Source organism: Cibotium barometz, chromosome 54 (assembly GCF_041138505.1).
Source record: "Cibotium barometz isolate CiBa-2024 chromosome 54, ASM4113850v1, whole genome shotgun sequence".
In the NCBI taxonomy this organism is placed as follows: Eukaryota; Viridiplantae; Streptophyta; class Polypodiopsida; order Cyatheales; family Cibotiaceae; genus Cibotium; species Cibotium barometz.
In genome coordinates, this window is record NC_141099.1 from 39,676,222 (window position 1) to 39,686,421 (window position 10,200).

The 10,200-nt window shown below is 43.3% G+C and overlaps 1 pseudogene; it reads right to left on the minus strand.

Annotated features, from left to right (window-relative positions):
* The window catches only part of LOC147608146 (FACT complex subunit SPT16-like), a 5,907-nt pseudogene extending 4,984 nt beyond the window's left edge, over positions 1–923 (minus strand).
* Between the last annotated feature and the right edge of the window lie 9,277 nt (positions 924–10,200).

Here is a 10,200-nt window from a genome sequence, read left to right on the forward strand (position 1 = left end):
CAGCATCTCTTATTATACTTATTCATCTGACCCTTGTTTGAATTGGTGAATCAAGCCCAATGTATCGTTTTTTATGCCTCGTTGAGTAAATTAGGCAATGAATGCATCTAATAAGGCATTGACATCTTGAAAATCATCTTGACTCAATGTTTGGAACCACGAGAGTGCTTTGCCCTCAAGGGTTAGTGAAACCCCTCAAACTGGGTATGGAAATCCGTTACCTCTTCAGCATGCAATACTTGCTTGAACATCACATGTTCGTGAGGGTCCTCCATCTCACTGAACGTTTTCTTGACCCACTTTTTTAGTTGTGATGGACGCACCATCTGGCTTGAAGTGCTGGCATCTTCTTGTGGGGTGTTTGATATCGTAGCCCCCATGTTTCTATCGTTTGGAAGCCCTTGTAACCCCATGTTTCTATCGTTTGGAAGCCCTTGTAACCCCGTATCTGCTATGAGATTGCCGTCTTGGTTTTGGCCCTCTTGTTTGTATCTCCTTACCTCGGTCTGATGTGTCAGCCATTCTTGTATTGGTACGCCCTGATACATGTAACGGTTTGCCTCTTGATACGAGATCATTTGGTAAATGTTACCGTAGTCGTCAACCATCCATAGGTCAATGATATCTAGCCCGTTCTCTTGCACTATCACGTACACGAGCTCATCATTCATGCTCTCGTCTATCACTAGATTTAGGGTCTTGTAGAAGACCCGGTATCCATCCTCATCCTGATAGGATAGGCCTATTGTGGCATCATCTATCGAAATTCGGTGCACTCGGAACGAGTTTACCACTCTACGTGTGCTCTGATTTGGCATTGGTGGCACACTTTGCTCATTTAGGTGCTCTAGGAGGTGCTCTAGGTCAGACATCCTTTCACCCAGTGAGTTGACTTCAAGTGGATTTGCAGTCACTTGGTACATAGCTCCATTTAGGTCATAGTACCGGTCATATTGGTATACCACTTGTGGTGTGTCAATTAACTGAACTTAATGTGTTTCAATGCACACCGCATATCAACCTAGATGGTCTAGATAGATTCTTGCTCCATAGGCATTTTCATATTGATACTGAAGCCATATGATGGCTTTGGATGTCCAATTTTGCCTATCTACTGGATTTTGGACCTTGTTCACATGCGGGTAGAGCATTTTTGGTATCCGATCCACACTATGTCTCTTGTTTTTCCCCAAAATTTTGCACTATAGCATGTGATAGCTCAAAACGAGCGTATCGCTCAAGAGGTTTAGGCGCACTTTACACACGTCGTTTGGCGAACCGAGGTGCCCGTAGTCCTCAAAATAGTAAATTTCTGCGTGGAAGCGTGGGGAAAGTGACAATTTTAAAAGAGAGGAAAATGCTTCTCCTTTATCCCATATAGCTTCGTCTTCCTTAGGATTTTAGCCTATATATATGATTTATGTTTTAGCATACATTAAAAGACTGAAACCAAGAGTCATCAAAAGATCGAGACCGAGGACGGGCATGGTTGAGCCTTGCTTTTTTTAAATTTACTTTCTTTCTTTCAAGCTCTCAGGTAGTTGGGACTTTCTTCTTCTTCTTCTTTTTTTGCCGGGAAAGGCTAGCAAACGGCTAGTGCTCTTGAGATTCACGGCTGCGCAAGTGCAAGGCAGTAACACCCGGTACTTGGAAAACCGGCTGGTTGATAGTCGACGGTCGGAAAACTCACCCACGGCCGGTGAATCCGGTCATGGCCGGTAAACTCAGCCCACGGCTCGTAAACTTGGGATGGCGGCGGGTAGAAGCGCGCAACAGCCGCCAAGAATCAGCGGTAGCGTGGCCGGTGAAGGTGTGAAGGTCACTGCCATGGGAAATAAAACAGAGCAGTCGGGAAACAGGGTCAAGGTCGGTATATAACGGCCACGGCTGGGAAATGGGCAGGGCGGTCGGGAAATGCCGAGATTGGCCAGAAAAACGGGGATGGCTAGGAAAAAAGATGCTGTTGGCGGTAAATAGGGCCAGCGGCGGCCGACAAATGGGCAGGGCTGGCAACAAATAATGGCAACGGCCAGGAAATGGCAAGGCCGATCGGAAAAATGAGCACAACCGTTGCAACACGGCCGGGAAACCTGCTTCAGCGGGCCGATAAATGTCGTTAGAAGCGGCCTTCGGCCGGCAACCCACGCGACCCTTAGTCGGCAAAGAATCTATGGCCGAAAAAATGGAAATCAAGGGCCGAGAGAAAAGGAGCTCACGGCTGGTCAGATCTTGCGAGACGACCAGGAGCTCGGGTACTGCCAGCCGGTACAAGGGAGTTTCGGTTGGTTCAGAACATGCAACAGTCGGCTTAGGATGTAAGGTCACGAGACGACGACTGGGACACATGCAATATGGATGGGGTGTGAGAGTAAAATGCGACAAGTATATGATTGTGTATATGCAATATGAGTGTGTTAAAGATTGCGGTGTGTGAGCTTGTGTGAGATGTAAGGTGCATAAAATGGTGTGTGTACGGATGTACGTGTGTTAGAAAGTGTGCAAGGTGTGCTTGTGTGTGTAGAGTGTTATGTATGCGTAGTGTGGAGATATGAGTATGGAATGTAAGTGTGTGCGGTATGTGTTAGTGTATAACTAGATGCATATGTGTGTCATATGAATACAAGTGTGTGACATGCTGGGTGTTTTTATACGTGTGTGATGAATGTATGTGTGGGTATGCAGTGTACGTAATATACGTTGTATGGTGAATGTATGTATGCAAGTGGGTTTGCGTAAGTGAGTGTGTGTAGTGTGAGTGACGGGGTGTACGTAAGGTGTGTATGGGTCTATGTGTAGGTGAACGGACGTATGTGTGTGTATGTGAGTGTATAAAAGTGTGAAATGCAGATGAGTGAGATGTAGATGCACATGATATGTATGCAAGTGTACGTGGACTTGTACGGTGGTACGTAATGCACGTGTGAGTGTATGGAGTGTGGGGCATATGTGTGTGTACCGTGCTTACCCCCGGTGGTGGTGGATATCAAACACAAGATGCCATGTACGCAGATGCCAGTGTGAAACGCAAATTCCCACCTACTGCTAATCTAATAATTGAAAAACGTAATCTAAAAATGGAAAAAACGTAAACTAAAAACAAAAATAAAAAACATCTAATCTAATCACAACCGCAGGTAGACACGCATACCATGCAGACTCCGCTTATCATCCTAAGCAGGAAACACGTATCGTACATGCCTAGCCAAACCTATGGACACACAGTAGGTTTTTTAGGCCTACTGAAAATCCGGAAAATCTAAAGTGAGGTCCTAGACGAACTCAAGTGTACTATAGGTCAAAAACCTCGTACTAGTTCAGGAAACCGTCCCTGGCAACGGTGTTAATGTTTTACGGGTCACCGCAAAGGACGTCTATGGTCTAGCAAGAACTCCAGCAAACATAAATGTCTACTGAGGACATAGCTGACCCAACTAGTGCACAGAGGGAGTGGTGCAAGTGTCAGGAGACCACCCGAGGGGCAATGACCTGTACGCAACTAAACTATCAGTGCGTGAGGTCTTGTGTGTGCAAATCCTACATGGACAAGCTAATCTAGAGCGACTGGCGTGAACCTAAGCTACCGGACATACCAATCTATCTAAGACTAAGCCCAATGAAGCTACCCATGTAAGTGAAACAACCCAAATCGCATCCGGACGGTAAACTCACCTACGAGCTGTCAACTCGGCCGGTAGAGCTACACTACATGAAATCACATAAGAGGGGATTCTGCTCATAGAGCTGAGCCTCTAGACTAATCCTATCAAGTTTGGTCAGATTCGGATAGCTCTATCGCGCGTTAGATCTGCTAAACACGCTTAGGAAATCTACTTAATCAATTAATTAATCTGCTAACAAATTATTAACAAATTAGTAATGGAAAGGAAGAGCACAAGACACAGAGTAACCTCATCAAATCGGAATCAAATTTGGAGCACTGAGGTGATGGTAGCAATCGTCTGACTGCGTGAGCGCTCGTAGTTCCACTTTTAGTTCTCATCACAAAGGACTTCTTTACAAATGAGCGAATTTTCACTTATATAGGCCGGTCGGGATGCTCAACCAGAAATTAACCGACACTTAAACTGGGTATCTCCTATACAACTTGGAAGCATTCTAGCCTCGGCTTGACTCAAATCTAATTAAATTAGCCTATCGGGACCATCCGGGTTCTGCCGGCGGCAGCAGGTGTCGGGCCCGCATAATAAAAAATTTAAAAATCTTCAAATTTCTGGGTACTTCATCCAGCACTTTGGCAGTCTTTTAAGGGCAATGCTCTGTTTTTCTGAAACGTTGTCGAGTGTGTGGGTGGTTGCTTTGATGCTTCAAGTGGGTGGTGCATGTTGATGTTGGCGTTGATAGCACTAAGGTCGTATGTTGGCAGAAGATTTCTTTGACCTGCATCTTACAGTAGGAATTAAGTTCACATAAGCTTACATGGATGCATCAAGCACATGACCTAGGTAGTTGGACTATTCTCATCATCACAAGAATAATATGGGTGATAGGATCTTTCACCTAGAGTTGTCTTTGCCTTTGGCATTGAACTGCTTCTTCTTGAATCGAGGCCAGTTTTTTAGACTTGTTGAGCCTTCATGGGCTGCTTGATCTTTCTTGTGCTCTTTAGAGCACAAGAAAGATCTTTAGAGCATAGAAAATTTTCCTGGCTTCTTTTGGAAGCCAGTTGTTTAGACCTATTGAGCCTTCATGGACTGCTTGATCTTTCTTGTGCTCTTTAGAGCATAGAACATTTTCTTGGCTTCTTTTGGAAATTTAAAGTTGGTGCGGACATTCTTGGCAGGTTAGGTTCCACTTGCAGAAGGTAGGCAGAAAATTCAAGTGAGAATTTCCCAACTAACCCATTTCAATGCATTGAATACAACACATGCAAACTAAATGCAACTCAATCCTAAAGTTAGATATGAAAATATTAGCACAATTCTCTTGAATTCTCCAAAGGATGTCAGCATCAGCGTTGCAATTGATCAATCAGCTAGAATCTTGTAGTATTGGTACCTGTATGTACCTGCTTTGAAATGTTGTTCCTTATCTAGATCAATGATTTGATGACCTGTGATGTGGAAATGACTATAATATGAGAGAACATGCCATTTTCTTGACAGAATATATTCAGAGTAGGTGTGTCATTATGTCAAATTTTGAGCATTAATTAATAGGGGTAGTACTTACCCTTATTTTTAGCATTAATAGGGGTAGTACTTACCCTCATTGCTAGCAATTATGTGAAGGTAGACCTCTCTATAGGACAAGTAGTAGAGTCAACCGATGCCACAAGCACATAAGGACAAATACTTTGATAAAAACTAAAGCCTACAAAGGAAAGACCCACATTCTATATCTCTCCGAATCTAACTCCATACTGTCCATGGCCTTGAGCCCTCCTATAGATTTTTGCAGAAGCCCACAACAGCATAAATATATGTGACCTCCAAAAGAAATGAGCATGCATATGTACAAACATACATAAATATCTCCATCACAAACACATACATGCATCAACATACATACATAATAAATAGCTACACTTTTGTAGACAAAATTGACTGAATGCATTGGGTGGCCCAATACTCACAAACCCGAGTGCAATTGGACGTATGAGATATGGCACATGGAATTCAACTTTAGACCGGAGAATTGAATAATTACCATACTACCATTGACAACTTCCACTTATTAGGCTATGTATGCCATGTGGGGTAAAAGGATAAGGTCATAGAAAAAGAAACTCTTTAGACGAATTCCCACCATAATTTCTTCATCGCAAACCACAACAACATTACTAGCTTTTGCAATTTTGGAGGGGGAAAAGGGGGGGGGGGAACTTACACCTAGTTATGTGCTCGTTGGAGGAGCCTTCAAGCTTTTCACATGAGGGAAAATGCCAAAACAATTTTGTGATCTAGAGCATTCACCCTAGTGGTGGTCCTGAGAGACACCAAATCATACATCACCCTAACCTACCAACACAACAAAGCCATTCATCCTTCCAAAATAAGTTTCTAATAGTTTTCCATATGGGAACGGAGATATTTTCTCATCATTTTTCCATAAAGTACTCAACATCATGAGATGTTTCTTTGAAAGGACCACATGTCTAGCTAGGTGCATCTCAAGGTAGGGTAGTGCCGCACCCCCGTCCCCCCGAGGGACGTGCACTACCTTTTCCCCCAACTACACCTAGCTAGGCATTTGAGCCCCTCCCTAGCAATAGCAAGATCATGATGTTGTTGTCATCTTCAATTATAGTGGGAATTTGTCTAGACATCCTTGTGCTCTGGATCTTCTTAATCCACTAGGCTCCCGTCTACTCCAGAGCTGGATTAACTATGCCGGACATGAATAACCCATAAGCTCTATGGGGGCTGGTGGGGGAAACTATGTGCAAGCATGCCCATGTAACCATGCATTATAATTTAGGATGCAAGACAGAAGAGCGGGATCTCACTTTTTTCACTGGCCTCTCCTTCTTCTTGCCATAGCAACCTCGCACAAGATCAACTAAATAAGTCTCCGATATACATTACTGCCACCAAGCAACATAATTAAGGTGGATTAAACCACAGTAAGAACTCCATGAGAGAGAGAGAGAGAGATTGCACACTCAACACTCAATTCTATTCTCTTGCATATCTCAAATGAACCATACAATGATATAGGCTCCCTAGCCTTATCCCACTTTACACATCATCATCCATGTGGCACTCCCTTTTCCACTCTTTTGGTCAACACTCACACACCATTCAATATTACATGTGGCACTCCTATCTTGCCACAATATCTTGCACGTCTAGGGTGCTTTCCCACATACACACAACACCGCCATTACATCTCTCAACACCCCCTCTCAATCAAGGTGTTCCACAACTCACCTATCACCCATCACTCATATCAATGTAGCATTGCACAAACGCAATCGCTACCTCTCAACACTCCCCCTCAATGATACATTGGAGTGTCCATCAACCAAACATGTGTGCACGTGTCTACCATCTTAGACACCAAGTCCATTTTGAGCCGACTCGCTCACAGAGCGGAACCACTGAGTCTTATTTGAATGTAGAAGTTCGGGTGGGAACCAACCCATGCGCATGGATGATATGGATGATGATGTGTAAAGTGGGATAAGGCTAGGGAGCCTATATCATTGTATGGTTCATTTGAGATATGCAAGAGAATAGAATTGAGTGTTGAGTGTGCAATCTCTCTCTCTCTCTCTCTCTCATGGAGTTCTTAGTGTGGTTTAATGCACATGGATGATATGGATGATGATGTGTAAAGTGGGATAAGGCTAGGGAGCCTATATCATTGTATGGTTCATTTGAGATATGCAAGAGAATAAAATTGAGTGTTGAGTGTGCAATCTCTCTCTCTCTCTCTCATGGAGTTCTTAGTGTGGTTTAATCCACCTTAATTATGTTGCTTAATCATTGTCTATCACCATGATCAATCCCATTTTAGGATTGTTAAAACATGGTATCAGGGCTCTTGGTCATGGTGATTATTATGTATATTAGCTTGTTTGTGTGTTTCTTTAATTAAGCATTATTTTCAGTTTATTATAAAAAAAAATTAGCACACTCATTGTGATTAGTTTTGCATTTGGAGAGAGATTATGTTCATGGATATTTGGAGATCATAGAAGCTGCCCAAGAGAGTTGCAAATGGGAGTTTTGCAACATGGAGAGCTTGCTCATCATCATGGATGCTGAAAATGGAGATTTCAGCAAGTATGAAGGCTATGGAGTCTTCGGTGTCAACAAGGAAGCTGCCAAGGATACAAAGGTGTCCAAGAAGGTTGGTTTTGTGAGTTTTGCCTCATGAAATTTCAAAGAAGGGTTACTGATTTATGGGATGAGAAGATCCCATGGTTCTTTGCATTTGGGCAAAGAGTACAAGATTTGTTGGTTGAGGCAAAGAAGAGGTAGTTGGTGTGTGAAGCCAATTACATCAATGCAAGAAATTGTAGCAACAAAGAGGAAGGCTTGTGAAGCCTTGCCCGTGAAAGGACAAATGAGGATGCAAGAGAGAGAGAGAGAGAGAGAGAGAGAGAGAGAGAGAGAGAGAGAATTGAATATCGCAATCAAAGGGCTTGTAATAGCTAAAGAGATTTAGAGCTAAGGTTACAGCCATGGCGCCTGCTACAAAGATCGCCATGTAATAGGAGGGAAGCAGTGACCTTGACTACAAAAGGGAAGCCTAACACACAAGGATTACCCCTCGTAGATGGAGTAATGTGTAGCAAATGGGATCAAAGATCTTGAACACGACTTTTTGTGACCTTGTAACAGAATCGGCATCCTCACAAGAAGATACATGCGACAATAGCATATAGCCGGCAACACCTGCTAGAGAGATAACATCTGCAAACAAAGAGCTTTGGAGAATGTTGTTGAGGTGTACGAGATCATCATGTGTGACCAGCTCATGTCATACGTGTAGAAAATTGGCCCGCTTGCTGAGGAGGTTGTTTTACCTCAGTCACACAACAAAAGGTTGAGATTATCCCCTTGAAAGGCATGGTGCCGAATGTGAATCAGATTAATATGAAGGTGGAGTTAAGCATTGGTAATGACACGGCAATGGCAGCTTAAAGCGAATGGTGAGAAGAAGGCACAAACTACAAGAAGAAGCTCAAAGAAAATGCTAGTGTTGAAGTAGCTCAAAAGGGAGCTGTGATGCGTTAGATAAGAAGCTACGCAGCAAAGAAGACGATGCCCTGTAACGTATTAAAGGTGTCGTTTATATCCAATGTGTGAGGATAAGAAGAGTTATTTTATGGTTCACACACACTCCTAAGCAATCCCCTATTCACACACATATTTTGAATAGATATGATAATGAGATGATTTTTAAAGGGTTTCATGGGCTTGCACGCATTTAAAATTGTGATCACACACTTGGGTTTACTACTTGGCTTTGGCCAAAAGGCTTTGTAATTTTTGTAATTCACCCATGGTATGAGGGTAACCGTGCCCGAGCTCACCGAGAAGCTCAAAATGGTTGTTGTAATGTGTGCATGAGCGGTGTGCATGAGCGATGCACGTGTGAGGTGCATGCACATGGGTTGGTTCCCACCCGAACTTCTACGTTCAAATCGGACTCAGTGGTTCCGCTGTGAGCGAGTGGACTCAAACTGGACTTGGTGTCGAAGATGGTAGACACACGCACACATGTAGAGTTTTAGGGTCTTTGTGGACTTTTTCACCATCGAATCAAGGCCTGTAACAAACCCTTGGGCTTGTTGAAATGCATCAAGCCCTTCAAGCTTGAGAATTACATCTCTATAATGAGAGATGTACTGAGGTAGAGGACGACCTTTTTGGCGGCATAAATCCCATGCCTCCCAATTTCTATCTTCTCATTAGAAGGCAGAAACTCCTTGCGAAAGGTGGATACAAATGCAACCCATTTTCCTTTGTAAATTCCATCCACCATTGATTTCCCTTCCAATGATAGACTTGTATGGAAGGGTGGTTGGCAAAGACCGTGAATATCTCCCCATTTATAGATGAAAGTATTCTCCCCCGTGGAAATTTGGTGGCTTTAGATCCGCCATTTTTTGAGGGTCAAGATCAGCAACCTGTCACCCCATGGCCAACAACATCTAGAGCTTCCCATTCCCCGCTCCTGTCCTTCACTGCTGCCACCATGGCCTCGTGAGAAAAGTAGGAAAACCCTCCATAAACGTTTTCAGTTGTTCAATTAAAATTATAATGTTATTACTTAGATTTGTGTGATTTCCAATCATCCTAAAGAGCTTTGAAATCAGTGATTTCCAATCATCCTAGGTCATTGGCAAAATTCCCACCGTCAGACACCTCGTCCATGATACGAGTGTCCATAGGTGAAGCTTGTGGAAGATCCATAGGTGATGGAATATCCTCTTTAAAATCAAACTCGTGTGTGGGTGTAGATGCCATGGATGAAAAACTATTCTCTTGATAGTTACCTTATGTATCTGCACTGCCAATATCACCCGCAGTACACACCATATGTGTATCTCCCGAAACAAAGACTGGAGCTTCGAATCCCAAACACTTAAGGGGCTGGTTTTTGCTATAAAAGAAACCAGTAAATTCTAGCAAGGTAGATTGCTGGAATTGACCTCCACTCATCACCCAAACCGCCCGCCCGCGACAACCACTATCAAGTCCGGTACTACGAACTGCCTCTTACACG